The sequence below is a fragment of the Lithobates pipiens genome, unplaced genomic scaffold (assembly GCF_037356315.1).
Source record: "Lithobates pipiens isolate NorthernLeopardFrog02 unplaced genomic scaffold, aLitPip1_a1.2 Scaffold_25, whole genome shotgun sequence".
NCBI classification, from domain to species: Eukaryota; Metazoa; Chordata; class Amphibia; order Anura; family Ranidae; genus Lithobates; species Lithobates pipiens.
The window spans coordinates 107,915,389-107,934,597 of record NW_027507787.1 but is presented as its reverse complement, the minus strand read 5'-3'; the positions used below and the strand labels follow the sequence as shown (position 1 = coordinate 107,934,597).

The window sequence follows — 19,209 nt, the reverse complement described above, 5'->3', positions numbered from 1 at the left end:
CTTCTTGATTCCACATGACCAACTGCACTTGGTGAGCTCTTCCTCCATCGGCCATATAACTTGGTCCGACCACGCTCCTGTAGCCCTTACCTACACCCTCTCTAGGAACCCATCACCTAGGTCTCTATTCTGGCACCTTAATGAGAGCCTTCTCCAGATACCGGAAGTTTTAGCAGATGTGACCAGGGAATTGGACCTTTATTTCCAAGAAAACTAAACGCAGGACTGTGACCCGGGGATAATTTGGGAGGCTCACAAGTCAGTACTCCGCAGGGTACTTATCAGGCACGGGGCGCGCATCAAACAAACATGGAAGGAACAGCTTGCTAATCTGTTTCGTGAACTTGCCTCTGTGGAAGCGAAACATAAACATGCCCCCTCACGGACCTTAGAGATTGAATTCGGGACACTCCGTACCCATATTGCTGACCTACTCCATTATAAAGCGAAAGCGGCACTCCAGTTTTGTCGTAAACTGACGTAGGAGTCAGGGGACAAATGCGGAAAAATCTTAGCCAGGTCGGTAAAGGAGTTGAAATCTGGCTCTTACATACCACAGTTGATAGATGAGAATGGCCAGAGGGCCTCTACCCCAACCCAAATAGCCGAAGTCTTTGAAAAATGTTACTCTGATCTCTACAACCTGCCCGATTCAGGGTCTGGACAGGACAATATAGACAGATATGTAACCGGTTCTGGTCTACCAACCCTCTCATCGGAATCACGGGAGTGCTTGGAGGACCCGATCACACTGGAAGAAGTCCAGACAGCCGTGGGACCTCCGAAGGTGGGTAAGGCTCCGGGCCCTGACGGATATACCGCACAATACTTTAAGACCTTCCTCCCTATTCTCGGCCCGCGCTTGGTGAATTTATTTAATACTCTGAGCTCGAATGGGGATTTTCCTGAGGATACCCTTAGAGCCCACATCTCGTTGATACCTAAGGAGGGCAAAGACCCGGGCCTATGTGGGAGCTACAGACCCATTTCCCTCCTAAATTCGGTCCTAAAACTATTCTCTAAAATCCTCGCCACGTGATTGGCACATCACTTGCAGTCCCTTATACATATTGACCAGTTAGGTTTTATTCCCACCAGGGAAGATAGGAATAACACCATTAAGGTGCTTACCCTGATCCATAAAGCAAAGTCATCTGGGACCCCTTGTCTTTTCATGAGTACTGATGCCGAGAAGGCTTTTGATCGGGTGAAATGGACAATGATGTTCTCGGTCCTTCGCCATATAGGTCTGAGTGAACGGATGCTGGCATGGATAAGTAAGATATACTCACGCCCCTTCAGCTCAAGTCAAAGCGAATGGGGTTCTCTCATCTCCCCTTGACATCGGGAATGGGACCAGACAAGGTTGCCCCCTGTCGCCCCTATTATTCGCACTGTCATTGGAACCCTTTCTCTCCACAATTCGACAAAACTCAGACATAACGGGACTCCAAATGGGTACTATTGAGTGCAAGATATCTGCCTACACAGATGACATGCTGTTCTCGCTGACGAATCCCAGAGTTTCCTTGCCAAATCTCCTTCGGGAATTCCAGATATACGTGATACTTCTTGAAATCAAAGGCCATGGGGGTTACAGTCCCCCCGCAAACGTTAATAGACTTGCAGTCCAATTTTCGATTTAAATGGACCCATACAGCCCTTAAGTACTTAGGTATTTACATTCCACCGGACATCGTGCGTACGTTTATGTTGAACTTCCCCCCACCCCTTGTCACTAAGATCCGCAGTTTGCTTCACGGGTGGCATTCTGGCCTCCATTCCTGGTTCAGGAGATGCAATCTCATTAAAATGAACATACTCCCTAAATTTACTTATCTTTTCCAAGCTCTCCCGGTCCAGATTCCAGTCCCGTTTTTTAAGCAAGCTCAATCCTTGCTCACTCAATTTAACTGGGCCCACAAAAATCCCAGACTTAAGCGGTCACAGCTGACATTGTCTAAACAACAGGGAGGGTTGGTTCTCCCTGACTTGCGACGCTACTACCTGGCCTCCCATCTGGGGCGTGTATTGGACTGGAATCGAAACAACTTTCTAAGCTCACTCCCGAATTCCGCTAAGAAGCGCCATGTGGTGCTATAAGTATTTACCCACAGAATTTATGTCACATCCCACTATAGGGGCTTAGTTGAAAGTCAGTCACCTGATCGCTACCCAAAACACACTCACGTCTTTGACTTCCCTATTCCCTATATGTGGCCATCCAACCTTTGAACTGGGGACCCACTTAGAAATTCCAACCTAGACAATGCATCTAAATTCGTCATTGATGGAAAATGGCCTTCTTTCTCAACCCTAACAGATCCGACAGGGCTTTTTCAACTGCCTTTTTGGAGAGCGGCGCAACGACATCATTTTCTCCATTCCATCCCCAATCCTCAAATGTTCGCCCGCCCTCAGACGGAGTTTGAGACTCTATGCAGGAGCGAAGGCCCTTTGGCCCACATTCTCTCTCAAACAGATTACCCACACTTAACCTGTCTGTCCAACTGGGAAAAGGACCTTAATTGCTAATTTTCCCCAGCACAGAGACAACGCATTATCACTTTGGCTCTCAAAATGTCGCTGTGCACGAAGATACAGGAGACGAATTTTAAACTTCTCACCAGGTGGTATTTGACACCATCAAAGCTGCAGAAATGTTTCCCCTCTTCCTCGAACATATGCTGGAGGTGTGGAGAAGAAGAGGGCACGTTGCTGCACATTTTTTGGTCCTGCCCCAGCTTGGTGGACTTCTGGACAGAGATCCGATGCATAACACAAAAATTCACAGACTTCTCCATCCAGGAAGAGGCTGCATTCTTTCTCTTGCACCATTCACAGATTCCCATTAAGAAGTACAAAAAAATCTATTTTACGGCATGTGATAAATGTGGCGAAATCCTGCATCCCTCTCTATTGGAAAAAATGTTCCCCTCCTTTCATTACTCACTGGCTTAGGAAAATAGAGGACATTAAAAAAAATGGAGGACTTGATCCTCACATCACAAGGTAAACAAGACTTTTTTAAACAAACCTGAGACATCTGGAATACCTTTATATTCTACCTGGAAGGATGTCGCCTGCTATCGCCTTAGTGCTCTGAGCTTTCCTTGACTGGCCCCTTGGACAGTGGCTGCCATCGTGTCTCGTCCCCTCTTCTCCTTTCCTGATCTTTCAACCCTTCTCTTTTCTGCCTTCCTCCCCTATCTCTCACCCCCTCCACCCCCTCTCTCTTTTGGAAAAAGTGGAAAATTGGGAATGACGGCCCCACAACCCCCTCTGGATGGATTATGCCGGAGGGACCTGGGGTTTGTATGACCCTGGATCTTGGTACAGTACTTTATCTGTGCCTCGAATCGTTGTGATTGATGGAAGGCAGACTCACAGTTGCGAATATACCTGTATCAAGTATTGTTCAGCTGCTTTTTGCTCTGTATTTCTCTGTTGCATTATGTACTCGGGGGACCGTCTTCCCCTATTTGGAGAAAAAATTATATTTGAAAAAAAAAAGAAGCCTACGACACCTGGTATTCCCAGGCGGTCTCCCATCCAGGCATTAACCAGGCCCAACCCTGCTTAGCCTCCAAGATCAGACGAGATGGAACAGATTCAGGGTGATGTGGCCGTAGCCAATATCTTCAGGCACTCTCAACTCTCTTGACAAACACCAAGATGGTCAGCTTGGAAACAAGCGGAAAAAAATAGGTCAACGGCAACAACATAAAAAGAAGCCTACGGCATCTGGAAATCCCAGGCGGTCTCCCATCCAGGTACTAAACTGTACCCTGCTTAGCCTCTGAGATCAGATGAGATTGGGCTCTTTCAGGGTGGTGTGGCCGTAGGAGATTTCTTCAGGCACTCTCAACCTTGACTAACGCCAATATGGTAACCTTGGGAAACAAAAAAAAAAATCAAGTCAACGCCAACAACATGAGAAGAAGTCTACAGCACCTAGTATTCCCAACTGGTCTCCCATCCAGGTATTAACAAGGCCCGACCCTGTTTAGTCTCTGAGATCAGACGAGATCTGGTGCTTTCAGGGTTATGTGGCCATAGGCGAGCTCTTCAGGCACTCTCAACCCTCTTGACAAACACCAAGATGGTCACCTTGGTAAACAAACAAAAAAAAAAACAAGTCAACGCCAACAACATAAAAAGAAGCCTTCAGCACCTAGTATTCCCAGGTGGTCTCCAATCCAGGTACTAGCAAGGCCCGACCCTGTTTAGCCTCTGAGATCAGAGGAGATCGGGCGCTTTCAGGCTTATGTGCCCATAGGCAATCTCTTTGGGCACTCTCAACCCTCTTGACAAACGCCAAGATAGTCATCTTGGGAAACAAGCGGAAAAAAAACAGGTCAATGTCAACAACATAAAAAAGAAGACTACGGCACCTGGTATTCCAAAGCCATCTCCCATCCAGGGACTAACTAGGCCCAACCCTTCTTAGCCTCAGAGATGAGAAGAGATAGGGCTCTTTCAGGGTGATGCTGCTGTAAGCTAACTCTTTGGGCACTCTCAACCCTCTTGACAAATGCCAAGATGGTCACCTTGGGAAACAAGCGAAAAAAAACCAAAACGAATCAACGCCAACAACATAAAAAGAAGCCTACAATAACTGGTATTCCCAGGTGGTCTCCCATCCAGGTACTAACCAGGCCTGACTCTTCTTAGCCTCCAAGATCAGACGAGATTGGGTGCTTTAAGAGTGCTCGGACTCTTTCCCCATCACTAATGCGTCCCATCTCGTCCAGACAGGGGTGCCCTCTGTCTCCCCTAATTTTTATTCTGACACTGGAAGCACTTATGTGTCACGTTCGGAATGACCCGAATATTACTGGTATATCCAAACCCTGGGCACACCACAAAATTGCGGCGTACGCTGACGATCTAATTTTTTTCGTCTCCAATCCACACATTTCGCTTCCCAATATACTCGCGGCTCTCCGGCGATACGGCAGCCTATCAAACTATAAAATCAATTGCACCGTCGGCTGTATTGAATATATCGGTCCCGGATGGTGAGGCCAAGAGGCTACGCTCCGCTTTTCCATTCTACTGAGCTGAAAAATCTATACGTTACCTGGGCGTTGACATCGCAGCGGATTTGGCGCAATTGTACCCGCTTAATTTTGTCCCTCTCCTGAATAGACTGAAATCTGATTTGGGAAACTGGCATGCTTTAACACTGACCTGGTTCGGGCGCTGTAATGCATTCAAAATGACGGCCCTCCCGCGCATCTTATACTTGTTCCAGACATTACCGATCCGGTTACCCCCAATTTTTTTCAGACAACTGCAGGTGCTGCTCCGGGACTTTATTTGGGTGCGCAAACCGCCCAGAGCCCTTTTGCAATTGCTTGCCAGACCAAAGGACAAGGGGGGTCTGGGTCTCCCAGATCTGAGACAATACAACAGAGCGACTCTGCTAGCGAGAGTCGTTGATTGGCATTGTAATGGCCCACACAAGCAGTGGGTGGAGATGGAGATTGAGGATGGATCCATTCCCCTATTGACCTCCCCGTGGCTCCTGTCCACCCTACCAAAAGACCTCAGAGATCACCCCGTAGTGGGAGCTACGTTGGCTGTTGTGCGGAGGTTGTTCCGCTGCACACACATTGCTTCCCTGCCATCACCAATGACTCCGGTTATAGGTAATCCAGACTTCCCACCGGGATTTACCAACAAGAAACTGCGACAGTTGACAGTGGTGGGGAAACAGCGTCTGGGAGACGTGTGGCCCTCGGGAGGGCTCCCGACCACGCAAACTGTCGCCGAGCTTTCTGACCCTCCGCTTGACTTGTTTAGTGCTTATCAACTTCGTCACTTTCTTTTGGCCATACAAAGGGCCCCCTACACTCCTAGAGACCTGACGCCCTATGAATCCATCTGTCACAAAAAGGAACCTGTGCGACACACCCTCTCCCTCCTCTACAACCTATTAAGTAGTCAGGAGGAGGAGTCGACCCCACCATTTATCCACAAATGGGAGAGGGACTTTGGCATCACATTTACCCCACAACAGATAGGGAAGATCCTGACATTAGTACATAAAGCTTCCATCGCAAACCAATATCAAGAATCAGGATACAAGATAGTCTCACGCTGGTATAGAGTCCCATACCTTCTGAATTAAATGAATACATCGATTCCGGATGTTTGTTGGAGGTGCAATTCAGATACGGGGACCATGGGACACATTTTCTTGGCATGCCCGGCCTTGAGGAACTTTTGGGTGGAGGTGACCGGGACGATAAAAACTCTCAGAAATGTAGATATCGCAGACAACCCAGCAGCGTGCCTTCTACACTTGACCAAACAGCCTGTTCGAAAATACAAAAAAACCCTCACAATGCAACTCCTGAACGCCGCCCGGGCCTGCATTCCCACACTGTGGAGGCAGCCTCAGCCCCCATCCAAGGTGCTGTGGTATTCCAAAGTCAATCATATTCTCCGGATGGAAGAATTGACCCCCACCCTTCACAACACTGAAGAGGCATTTAGTGTTACATGGAGGCCCTGGAGGTATTTTACTGGTACTTGAGACTACATTCGGGAGGTGAGCAGCGCCCCTGTCCCAGAAAACGACTGAACATCTAACATTTACCTACGTAGGCCAAGTCTGCCCTGGGTGGCATTCCCCCCCCCTCCCTTTTTGTCTTTATTTTTCTTTTTTTCCCCGCCGCCATCCCCCCCCCCTCCTCTCTCTCCGTCTTTGCACTCTCTTCTTCCCCCGTCCTCCCTTTTCACTATGCCTTGTCTCCTTACTAGCCTTTGGGACCCAGAAGAACCCCAGGGTTCTGGACACGACCGGCTCATATTTTACTCTGGTTCACATAGGTCATGATAAGCTGGCTCGCTGTGGTCCCAGTTGTTCTCCATGATTACATTTGTCCGAACAGAGCTGCATTAGTTATACTGTACTACATGTCGGAGGTGGGGTTTCTCTCTTTTCTGCATGAAACTCTAGGACTCCCCTCTGAGAACCCAGAGTTATTTGGCAGCCTATTTTTTGTTACCATGTAATTGTGACCCTGGGTCATGCTGTATGGTTGACTGTTATATTTATGTTGTTCTACTTATACTTAATAAAAGAATAAAACAAAAAAAAAACATAAGTCAATGCCAACAACTTAAAAAAAAAGCCTATGGCATCGAGAAATCCCAGGCGGTCTCCCATCCAGGTACTAACCAGGTCCCAACCCTGCTTAGGCCGCGTACACACGGGCGGACTGTCCGCCCAACTAGGTTCGTCAAACAGTTTGACAAACAGTCCGTTCAAAATTTGCATGAGCGGACTTGACCACACACGACGAACGAACAGTCCGCTGAAAACTTGCGCGATGACGTGAACGGCACGTACGACGGGACGAGAGATTCAAAGTCCTATACACTGCAATGCAACCTTCGGCGTGTAAATCCTTTCTGAGCATGCGCGGAACTTAGTTTGACGAACAAGCCTACACATGAGCGGACTGTCCGCTCAAACCAAGTTTCAGCGGACAGTCTTACGGAAATTCCGAAAAACTTTGTTCGTTAGACTGTCCGCTGAAACTGTCCGCTGAAGCCCACACACGAGCGGACTGTCCGCTGAAACACTGTTCAGCGGACAAAGTTGGACGAACAGTCCGCCCGTGTGTACGCAGCCTTAGCCTCTGAGATCAAATGAGATTTGGCTCTTTCAGGCTGATGCAGCCATAGTAGATTTTTTCAGGCATGCTCAACCCTCTTGACAAACGCCAAGATGGTCACCTTGGGAAACAAACAAAAAAAACAAGTCAACGCCAACAACATAAAAAGAAGCCTACCGCACCTAGTATTTCCAGGCGGTCTCCCATCCAGGTATTAACAAGCCGCGACCCTTTCTAGCCTCTGAGATCAGCGGAGATTAGGCGCTTTCAGGGTGATGTGCCCATAGGCAATCTCTTTGGGCACTCTCATCCCTCTTGAAAAATGCCAAGATAGTCACCCTGGGAAACAAGCGAAAAAAAACAGGTCAACGCCAACAACATAAAAAGAAGAATACGGCACCTGGTATTCCAAGGCCGTCTCCCATTCAAGTACTAACTAGGCCCAACCCTTCTTAGCCTCTGAGATCAGAAGAGATAGGGTGCTTTCAGGGTGATGCGGCTGTAAGCGATCTCTTTAGGCACTCTCAACCCTCTTGACAAATGCCAAGATGATCACTTTGGGAAACAAGCGAAAAAAACAGGTCAACACCAACAACATAAAAATAAGCCTGTGGCATCTGGAAAACCCAGGCGGTCTCCCATCCAGGTACAAACCAGGCCCAACCCTGCTTTGCCTCTGAGACCAAACGAGATTGGGCGCTTTCAGGGTGTTGTGCTCCTAGGCAATTTCTTTGTGCACTCTCAACCCTCTTGACACATGCCAAGATGGTCACCTTGGGAAACAAGGGGGAAAAAACAGGTCAACGCCGACAACACAATGAGAAGCCTACGGCACCTGGTATTCCCAAGCTGTCTCCCATCCAGGTACTAACCAGGCCCATCGCTGCTTAGCCTCTGAGATCAGATGAGATTGGGCTCTCTCAGGGTGATTTGGTCGTAGGCACTCTCTTTGGGCACTCTGAAGCCTCTTGACAAAGGCCAAGATGGTCACCTTGGGAAACAAGCTAAAAAAAACAGGTCAAAGCCAACAACATAAAAAGAAGCCAAGAAGAAAACATATGCGTATTGGTAGGGTAATGCTATTGCGACCGAAATTGAGGGGAGGTATTGGCTTCCCGGACCCTGCTCTATATTACACAGCAACGCACATGACACCGGTGGTTGACTGGTGCCGGTGTTCTGCCATATACTGTCCGGCCATGATATAGTGTCTGCGCCGTACTGTGCATGCGCAGTACGGAGACGACGAAGCTTCGGAAAATCTCAGAAGCTGAACGTCGCCTGCACGTTGAGTGGAGGTGGTAGCCCCACCATCCAAGCGGACATAGGGTTGTGAATATTAGAGGGCCCCTCGTAGGCGAGGTTCGCTCGCCGCGCTTCGGGTTCGGCCTCGCTGCGCTCGGCTCTTTTATATTCTTACTCTGTGTCCACTTGGATAGTGGGGATAGAACCTGGACTCAGTGCGCAGGCGCCGTTCATGCTCGGCAAATTTCAGAAACTGTGTTGCTGTGTACTGCGCATGCGCAGTACACAGCGGACAATATGCGATGGGGGACCATATGTGATAAGACACCGGCGTGGGGAACTGAAGTTATGGGTCAAGCCAGAGCAGGAGATGGCGTGGGTTCCACTGGCTGGTCTGCCTTGGGCGGGGAGGCCATTGGAGCCCTGTGTGACTAATCACCCGTTAATTGGCCTCTCGCTCGCCGAGATGGATAGTATTTTCACCTTTCCCACCTGACTAACTTCCCTTCTCCTATGACCCCAATTATTGGACATCCTAGATTCCCTCCGGGCCTGTCTGACCAGGCCTTTACCAGGCAAGCCCCGAAAGGGCTTCTGAGAGCAGCCCTATTTCTTGGACCCACGGGCTTGATTCCCATAGGGACCATACTGCTAGAGCAAGTACCTGTTGCAATGGATAGCTGGAGAGCTAGACAGCTAATCCATTTCCTCGGATCACTACCTAACCATTCGTTCTTCTCTAGACAATTCCACCCCTTCGAGGAACTTTGCCTGGATGATGATTACAAACTACATTCTCCAAACCACAGAAGGACAGAATACTCTTTTTCGCCCATAAGTCTTCACTCTGCAGTAAATATCAGGAGATCTCATATAAGCTGATCACACGCTGGTATCGTACACCGGTGGTGTTGGCCAAAATATTCCCCGGTCAATCTGACCGCTGCTGTCGCTGTGGGCAACAGGCTGGTACCATTCTCCAAATTTTTTGGGAATGCCCTAAATTACAAACATTCTGGCAGCCTGTCCTGAGACTCATCCACAAGATCGCTGTTCCAAACGTTGGACAGCTGATGAGCTGGTGAGCCGAGGGCGTCTCTTGCTCCCTGGGAGGGGACCCCACCCTATCCACTCTACCCACGACACCCCCTTACCCCTTATTTTCCTTTTCTGCCATTTTCTTCCCCAATCTTCTCTTTCCCCTTCTCCCTCCTTTCAGTTCTACTATTTCCCTTCTTAACTCAAAAAAGGGAAAAGAAAATGGTATGTTCCGACCCCATTTGACTACTACACAATACTCTTCCCCTATCTATGGATATCTAAACTCTTCGAGGGTAGCAGGGCTAGTGTCAATAATATTTTAAGTGGTAGAGGATCCCAACGAGATGGAGCTTTAATCTCATCTTCATATGACCGCAAAGCTGTACACGTGCTATTCTCCTCGAATTTCTTACCATTGGCTCTGATATCCATGCAATATTATCGTTTGTTTGTAACTATTTGTATCACACATTCTGTGAAGTTGCCTTTGCATTGTATGTCGCATACTACTAAATAAAAAAAAAAAGAAGCCTATGGCACCTGGTATTCCCGGGCGGTCTCCCATCCAGGTACTAACCAGGCCCGACACTGTTTAGCATTCAAGATCAGACGAGATTGGGCGCTTTCAGGGTGATGGGGCCGTAGGTGATCTCTTCGGGCACTCTCAATCCTCTTGACAAATGCCAAGATGGTCACCTTGGGAAACAAGTGAAAAAAAAAACAGGTCAAGGCCAACAACATAAAAAGAAGCCTACAGCACCTAGTATTCCCAGGTGGTCTCCAATCCAAGTACTAGCAAGGCCCAACCCTGTTTAGCTTCTGAGATCAGAGGAGATCGGGTGCTTTCAGGGTTATGTGCCCATAGGCAATCTCTTTGGGCATTCTCAACCCTCTTGACAAATGCCAAGATAGTCACCTTGAGATACAAGCGAAAAAAAACAGGTCAATGTCAACAACATAAAAAGAAGAATACGGCACCTAGTATTCCAACGCCATCTCCCATCCAGGTACTAACTAGGCCCAACCCTTCTTAGCCTCAGAGAAGAGATAGGGCTCTTTCAGGGTGATGCTGCTGTAAGCGATCTCTTTGGGCACTCTCAACCCTCTTGACAAATGCCAAGATGGTCACCTTGGGAAACAAGCAAAAAAAAAAAAACGAATCAACGCCAACAACATAAAAAGAAGCCTACAGGTACTAACCAGGCCCGACTCTTCTTAGCCTCCAAGATCAGACGAGATTGGGTGCTTTCAGAGTGATGTGGCCATAGGCAATCTCTTCAGGCACTCTCAACCTGCTTTACTCCACGCCGTCGGCAGCGGTACGGGTGAACGAGTGGTGCTCGGACTCTTTCCCCATCACTAATGGGACGAGGCAGGAGTGCCCTCTGTCTCCCCTCATTTTTATTCTGACACTGGAACCACTTATGTGTCACGTTCGGAATGACCCGAATATTACTGGCATATCCAAACCTTCGGCACACCACACCACAAAATTGCGGCGTAGGCTGACGATCTAATTTTTTCTGTCTCCAATCCACACATTTTGCTTCCCAATATACTTGCGTCTCTCCAGCGATACGGCAGCCTATCAAACTATAAAATCAATTGCGCCAAGTCAGCTGTATTGAATATATCGGTCCCGGATGGTGAGGCCAAGAGGCTCCGCTCCGCTTTTCCATCTACTGGGCTGAAAAATCGATATGTTACCTGGGTGTTGACATCGCAGCGGATTTAGCGCAATTGTACCCGCTTAATTTTGTCCCTCTCCTGGATAGACTGAAATCTGATTTGGGAAAATGGCATGCTTTAACACTGACCTGGTTCGGGCGCTGTAATGCATTCAAAATGACGGCCCTCCCGCGGATCTTACACATGTTCCAGACATTACCGATCCGGTTACCCCCAATTTTTTTCAGACAACTGCAGGTGCTGCTCCGGGACTTTATTTGGGCGCGCAAACCGCCCAGAGCCCGTTTGCAATTGCTTGCCAGACCAAAGGACAAGGGGGGTCTGGGTCTCTCAGATCTCAGACAATACTACAGAGTGACTCTGCTAGCCAGAGTCGTTGATTGGCATTGTAATGGCCCACACAAGCAGTGGGTGGAGATGGAGATTGAGGATGGATCCATTCCCCTATTGACCTCCCCGTGGCTCCTGTCCTCCCTACCAAAAGACCTCAGAGGTCACCCCGTAGTGGGAGCTACGTTGGCTGTTGTGCGGAAGTTGTTCCGCTGCACACACATTGCTCCCCTGCCATCACCAATGACTCCGGTTATAGGTAATCCAGACTTCCCACCGGGATTTACCAACAAGAAACTGCGACTGTTGACAGTGGTGGGGAAACAGCGACTGGGAGAGGTGTCGCCCTTGGGAGGGCTCCCGACCACGCAAACTGTCGCCGAGCTTTCTGACCCTCCGCTTGTTTTGTTTAGTGCTTATCAACTTCGTCACTTTCTTCTGGCCATACAAAGGGCCCCCTACACTCCTAGAGACCTGACACCCTATGAATCCATCTGTCACAAAAGGGAACCTGTGCGACACACCCTCTCCCTCCTGTACAACCTATTGAGTAGTCAGGAGGAGGAGTCGACCCCCACCATTTATCCACAAATGGGAGAGGGACTTAGGCATCACATTTACCCCACAACAGATAGGGAAGATCCTGACCTTAGTACATAAAGCTTCCATCGCAAACCAATATCAAGAATCAGGATACAAGATAGTCTCACGCTGGTATAGAGTCCCATACCTTCTGAATAAAATGGATAGATCGATCCCGGATGTTTGTTGGAGGTGAAATTCAGATACGGGGATCATGGGACACCTTTTCTGGGCATGCCCGGCCTTGAGGAACTTTTGGGTTCCCAGCAGCGTGCCTTCTACACTTGACCTAACAGCCTGTTCGAAAATACAAAAAAACCCTCACGATGCAACTCCTGAACGCCGCCCGGGCCTGCTTTCCCACACTGTGGAGGCAGCCTCAGCCCCCATCCAAGGTGCTGTGGTATTCCAAAGTCAATCATATTCTCCGGATGGAAGAATTGACCGCCACCCTTCACAACACTGAAGAGGCATTTAGTGTTACATGGAGGCCCTGGAGGTATTTTACTGGTAATTGAGACTACATTCGGGAGGTGAGCAGCGCCCCTGTCCCAGAAAAAGACTGAACATCTAACGTTTACCTACGTAGGCCATGTCTGCCCTGGGTGGCATTCCCCCCCCCTCCCTTTTTGTCTTTATTTTTCCTTTTTTTCCCCGCCGCCATCCCCCCCCCTCCTCTCTCTCCGTCTTTGCACTCTTTTCTTCCCCCGTCCTCCCTTTTGACTATGCCTTGTCTCCTTACTAGCCTTTGGGACCCAGAAGAACCCCAGGGTTCTGGACACGACCGGCTCATATTTTACTCTGGTTCACATAGGTCATGATAAGCTGGCTCGCGGTGGTCCCAGTTGTTCTCCATGATTACATTTGTCCGAACGGAGCTGCATTAGTTATACTGTACTACATGTCGGAGGTGGGGTTTCTCTCTTTTCTGCATGAAACTCTAGGACTCCCCTCTGAGAACCCAGAGTTATTTGGCTGCCTATTTTTTGTTACCATGTAATTGTGACCCTGGGTCATGCTGTATAGTTGACTGTTATATTTATGTTGTTCTACTTATACTTAATAAAAGAATAAAACAAAAAATAAGTCAATGCCAACAACTTAAAAAAAAGCCTATGGCATCGAGAAATCCCAGGCGGTCTCCCATCCAGGTACTAACCAGGTCCCAACCCTGCTTAGCCTTTGAGATCAAATGAGATTTGGCTCTTTCAGGCTGATGCAGCCATAGTAGATTTTTTCAGGCATGCTCAACCCTCTTGACAAACGCCAAGATGGTCACCTTGGGAAACAAACAAAAAAAACAAGTCAAGGCCAACAACATAGAAAGAAGCCTACCGCACCGAGTATTTCCAGGCGGTCTCCCATCCAGGTATTAACAAGGCACGACCCTTTCTAGCCTCTGAGATCAGCGGAGATTGGGCGCTTTCAGGGTGATGTGCCCATAGGCAATATCTTTGGGCACTCTCATCCCTCTCGAAAAATGCCAAGATAGTCACCCTGGGAAACAAGCGAAAAAAAACAGGTCAACGCCAACAACATAAAAAGAAGAATACGGCACCTGGTATTCCAAGGCCGTCTCCCATTCAAGTACTAACTAGGCCCAACCCTTCTTAGCCTCTGAGATCAGAAGAGATAGGGTGCTTTCAGGGTGATGCGGCTGTAAGCGATCTCTTTAGGCACTCTCAACCCTCTTGACAAATGCCAAGATGATCACTTTGGGAAACAAGCGAAAAAAACAGGTCAACACCAACAACATAAAAATAAGCCTGTGGCATCTGGAAAACCCAGGCGGTCTCCCATCCAGGTACAAACCAGGCCCAACCCTGCTTAGCCTCTGAGACCAAACGAGATTGGGCGCTTTCAGGGTGTTGTGCTCCTAGGCAATTTCTTTGTGCACTCTCAACCCTCTTGACACATGCCAAGATGGTCACCTTGGGAAACAAGGGGAAAAAAACAGGTCAACGCCGACAACACAATGAGAAGCCTACGGCACCTGGTATTCCCAAGCTGTCTCCCATCCAGGTACTAACCAGGCCCATCGCTGCTTAGCCTCTGAGATCAGATGAGATTGGGCTCTTTCAGGGTGATTTGGCCGTAGGCACTCTCTTTGGGCACTCTGAAGCCTCTTGACAAAGGCCAAGATGGTCACCTTGGGAAACAAGCTAAAAAAAACAGGTCAAAGCCAACAACATAAAAATAAGCCAAGAAGAAAACATATGCGTATTGGTAGGGCAATGCTATTGTGACCGAAATTGCGGGGAGGTATTGGCTTCCCGGACCCTGCTCTATATTACACAGCGACGCACATGAAACCGGTGGTTGACTGGTGCCGGTGTTCTGCCATATACTGTCCGGCCATGATATAGTGTCTGCGCCGTACTGCGCATGCGCACTACGGAGCAGACGAAGCTTCGGAAAATCTCTGAAGCTGAACGGCACCTGCGCGGTGAGTGGAGGTGGTAGCCCCACCATCCAAACGGACATAGGGTTGTGAATATTAGAGGGCCCCTCGCAGGCGAGCTTTGCTCGCCACGCTTCGGGCTCAGCCTCGCTGCGCTCGGCTCTTTTATATTCTTACTCTATGTCCACTTGGATAGTAGGGATAGAACCTGGACTCAGTGCGCAGGCGCCGTTCATGCTCGGCAATTTTCAGAATCTGTGTTGCTGTGTACTGCACATGCGCAGTACACAGCGGACACTATGCGATGGGGGACCATATGTGATAAGACACCGGCATGGGGAACTGAAGCTATGGGTCAAGCTAGAGCAGGAGATGGCGTGGGTTCCACTGGCTGGTCTGCCTTGGGCGGGGAGGCCATTGGAGCCCTGTGTGACTACTCACCCGTTAATTGGCCCCTCGCTCGCCGAGATGGATAGTTTTTTTCACCTTTCCCACCTGACTAACTTCCCTTCTCCTATGACCCCAATTATTGGACATCCTAGATTCCCTCCGGGCCTGTCTGACCAGGCCTTTACCAGGCAAGCCCCGAAAGGGCTTCTGAAGAGCAGCCCTATTTCTTGGACCCACGGGCTTGATTCCCATGGGGACCATACTGCTAGAGCAAGTACCTGTTGCAATGGATAGCTGGAGAGCTAGACAGCTAATCCATTTCCTCGGATCACTACCTAACCATTCGTTCTTCTCTAGACAATTCCACCCCTTCGAGGAACTTTGCCTGGATGATGGCCCAATTCGTGGTTCCCTCTCTAGGTCCTACCAAATCCTGACAGACGCACAATCCTCCACGGATCCACCCTTCCTAGCTAAATGGAAAAGGGACTTACAAACTACATTCTCCAAACCACAGAAGGACAGAATACTCTTTTTCGCCCATAAGTCGTCACTCTGCAGTAAATATCAGGAGATCTCATATAAGCTGATCACACGCTGGTATCGTACACCGGTGGTGTTGGCCAAAATATTCCCAGGTCAATCTGACCGCTGCTGTCACTGTGAGCAACAGGCTGGCACCATTCTCCACATTTTTTGGGAATGCCCTAAATTACAAACATTCTGGCAGCCTGTCCTGAGACTCATCCACAAGTTCACAGACATTTCCTTAGCCAATGATCCCGCAGCAGTTCTTCTCAATCTAACTCCTATGTCGAGAAAGCGTTATCATAAGTCCTTACTTAAACATCTCCTCAATGCTAGCTGGGCCTGCATCCCAAGTCAGTGGAAAGAGCAATCTGCTCCAATGGTGACCCAGTGGTTCGCAAGGGTAAATGATATTGAACGAATGGAAGACCTGACTGCCACAATGAGGGATAAAACGGAGGAGCATGGGAACAGATGGTTCTACTGGACCCAGTTTCGCTTTTCGGAAGAATACCTCCGCGAGACATAGTAAGCTCATGGTGATCGTTGGAAATCGCTGTTCCAAACGTTGGACAGCTGATGAGCTGGTGAGCCGAGGGCGTCTCTTGCTCCCTGGGAGGGGTGGGGTCCCACCCTATCCACTCTACCCACGACACCCCCTTACCCCTTCTTTTCCTTTTCTGCCATTTCCTTCCCCAATCTTCTCTTTCCCCTTCTCCCTCCTTTCAGTTCTACTATTTCCCTTCTTAACTCAAAAAAGGAAAAGAAAATGTATTTGTTCCGACCCCATTTGACTACTACACAATACTCTTCCCCTATCTATGGATATCTAAACTCTTCGAGGGTAGCAGGGCTAGTATCAATAATATTTTAAGTGGTAGAGGATCCCAACGAGATGGAGCTTTAATCTCATCTTCATATGACCGCAAAGCTGTACACGTGCTATTCTCCTCGAACTTCTTACCATTGGCTCTGATATCCATGCAATATGATCGTTTGTTTGTAACTATTTGTATCACACATTCTGTGAAGTTGCCTTTGCATTGTATGTCGCATACTACTAAATAAAAAAAAGAAAAAAAAAATCCTATGGCACCTGGTATTCCCAGGCGGTCTCCCATCCAGGTACTAACCAGGCCCGACACTGTTTAGCATCCAAGATCAGACGAGATTGGGTGCTTTCAGGGTGATGGGGCCATAGGTGATCTCTTCGGGCACTCTCAACCCTCTTGACAAACGCCAAGATGGTCACCTTGGGAAACAAGTGAAAAAAAAAAAACAGGTCAATGTCAACAACATAAAAAGAAGAATACGGCACCTGGTATTCCAACGCCATCTCCCATCCAGGTACTAACTAGGCCCAACCCTTCTTAGCCTCAGAGAAGAGAAGAGATAGGGCTCTTTCAGGGTGATGCTGCTGTAAGCGATCTCTTTGGGCACTCTCAACCCTCTTGACAAATGCCAAGATGGTCACCTTGGGAAACAAGCAAAAAAAAAAAACGAATCAACGCCAACAACATAAAAAGAAGCCTACAGGTACTAACCAGGCCCGACTCGTCTTAGCCTCCAAGATCAGACGAGATTGGGTGCTTTCAGAGTGATGTGGCCATAGGCAATCTCTTCAGGCACTCTCAACCCGCTTTACTCCACGCCGCCGGCAGCGGTACGAGTGAACGAGTGGTGCTCGGACTCTTTCCCCATAACTAATGGGACGAGGCAGGGGTGCCCTCTGTCTCCCCTCATTTTTATTCTGACACTGGAACCACTTATGTGTCACGTTCGGAATGACCCGAATATTACTGGCATATCCAAACCCTCGGCACACCACACCACAAAATTGCGGCGTACGCTGACGATCTAATTTTTTCCGTCTCCAATCCACACATTTTGCTTCCCAATATACTTGCGTCTCTACAGCGATACGGCAGCCTATCAAACTATAAAATCAATTGCGCCAAGTCAGCTGTATTGAATATATCTGTCCCGGATGGTGAGGCCAAGAGGCTCCGCTCCTCTTAATTTTGTCCCTCTCCTGGATAGACTGAAATCTGATTTGGGAAACTGGCATGCTTTAACACTGACCTGGTTCGGTAATGCATTCAAAATGACGGCCCTCCCGCGGATCTTATACATGTTCCAGACATTACCGATCTGGTTACCCCCAATTTTTTTCAGACAACTCAGGTGCTGCTCCGGGACTTTATTTGGGCGCGCAAACCGCCCAGAGCCCGTTTGCAATTGCTTGCCAGACCAAAGGACAAGGGGGGTCTGGGTCTCCCAGATCTCAGACAATACTACAGAGTGACTCTGCTAGCGAGAGTCGTTGATTGGCATTGTAATGGCCCACACAAGCAGTGGGTGGAGATGGAGATTGAGGATGGATCTATTCCCCTATTGACCTCCCCGTGGCTCCTGTCCTCCCTACCAAAAGACCTCAGAGGTCACCCCGTAGTAGGAGCTACATTGGCTGTTGTGCGGAGGTTGTTCCGCTGCACACACATTGCTCCCCTGCCATCACCAATGACTCCGGTTATAGGTTATCCAGACTTCCCACCGGGATTTACCAGCAAGAAACTGCGACAGTTGACAGTGGTGGGGAAACAGCGTCTGGGAGAGGTGTGGCCCTCGGGAGGGCTCCCGACCACGCAAACTGTCGCCGAGCTTTCTGACCCTCCGCTTGACTTGTTTAGTGCTTATCAACTTCGTCACTTTCTTCTGGCCATACAAAGGGCCCCCTACACTCCTAGAGACCTGACACCCTATGAATCCATCTGTCACAAAAGGGAACCTGTGCGACACACCCTCTCCCTCCTGTACAACCTATTGAGTAGTCAGGAGGAGGAGTCGACCCCCACCATTTATCCACAAATGGGACAGGGACTTAGGCATCACATTTACCCCACAACAGATAGGGATGATCCTGACCTTAGTACATAAAGCTTCCATCGCAAACCAATATCAAGAATCAGGATACAAGATAGTCTCACGCTGGTATAGAGTCCCATACCTTCTGAATAAAATGGATAGATCGATCCCGGATGTTTGTTGGAGGTGAAATTCAGATACGGGGACCATGGGACACCTTTTCTGGGCATGCCCGGCCTTGAGGAACTTTTGGGTTCCCAGCAGCGTGCCTTCTACACTTGACCGAACAGCCTGTTCGAAAATACAAAAAAACCCTCACGATGCAACTCCTGAATGCTGCCCGGGCCTGCATTCCCGCACTGTGGAGGCAGCCTCAGCCCCCATCCAAGGTGCTGTGGTATTCCAAAGTCAATCATATTCTCCGGATGGAAGAATTGACCGCCACCCTTCACAACACTGAAGAGGCATTTAGTGTTACATGGAGGCCCTGGAGGTATTTTACTGGTA

The 19,209-nt window shown here is 48.8% G+C and overlaps 7 pseudogenes; all 7 read right to left on the bottom strand.

The window, feature by feature from the left end:
• Positions 1 to 3,515: 3,515 nt before the first annotated feature.
• On the bottom strand, positions 3,516 to 3,634 carry LOC143931802 (5S ribosomal RNA; annotated as a pseudogene).
• A 308-nt stretch (positions 3,635 to 3,942) lies between these two features.
• Positions 3,943 to 4,061, bottom strand: LOC143931844 (5S ribosomal RNA; annotated as a pseudogene).
• A 4,393-nt stretch (positions 4,062 to 8,454) lies between these two features.
• LOC143931772 (5S ribosomal RNA) lies at positions 8,455 to 8,573 on the bottom strand (annotated as a pseudogene).
• Positions 8,574 to 10,445: 1,872 nt separating this feature from the next.
• On the bottom strand, positions 10,446 to 10,564 carry LOC143932414 (5S ribosomal RNA; annotated as a pseudogene).
• A 101-nt stretch (positions 10,565 to 10,665) lies between these two features.
• Positions 10,666 to 10,784, bottom strand: LOC143932674 (5S ribosomal RNA; annotated as a pseudogene).
• A 3,715-nt stretch (positions 10,785 to 14,499) lies between these two features.
• Positions 14,500 to 14,618, bottom strand: LOC143931057 (5S ribosomal RNA; annotated as a pseudogene).
• A 2,303-nt stretch (positions 14,619 to 16,921) lies between these two features.
• Positions 16,922 to 17,040, bottom strand: LOC143932413 (5S ribosomal RNA; annotated as a pseudogene).
• Between the last annotated feature and the right edge of the window lie 2,169 nt (positions 17,041 to 19,209).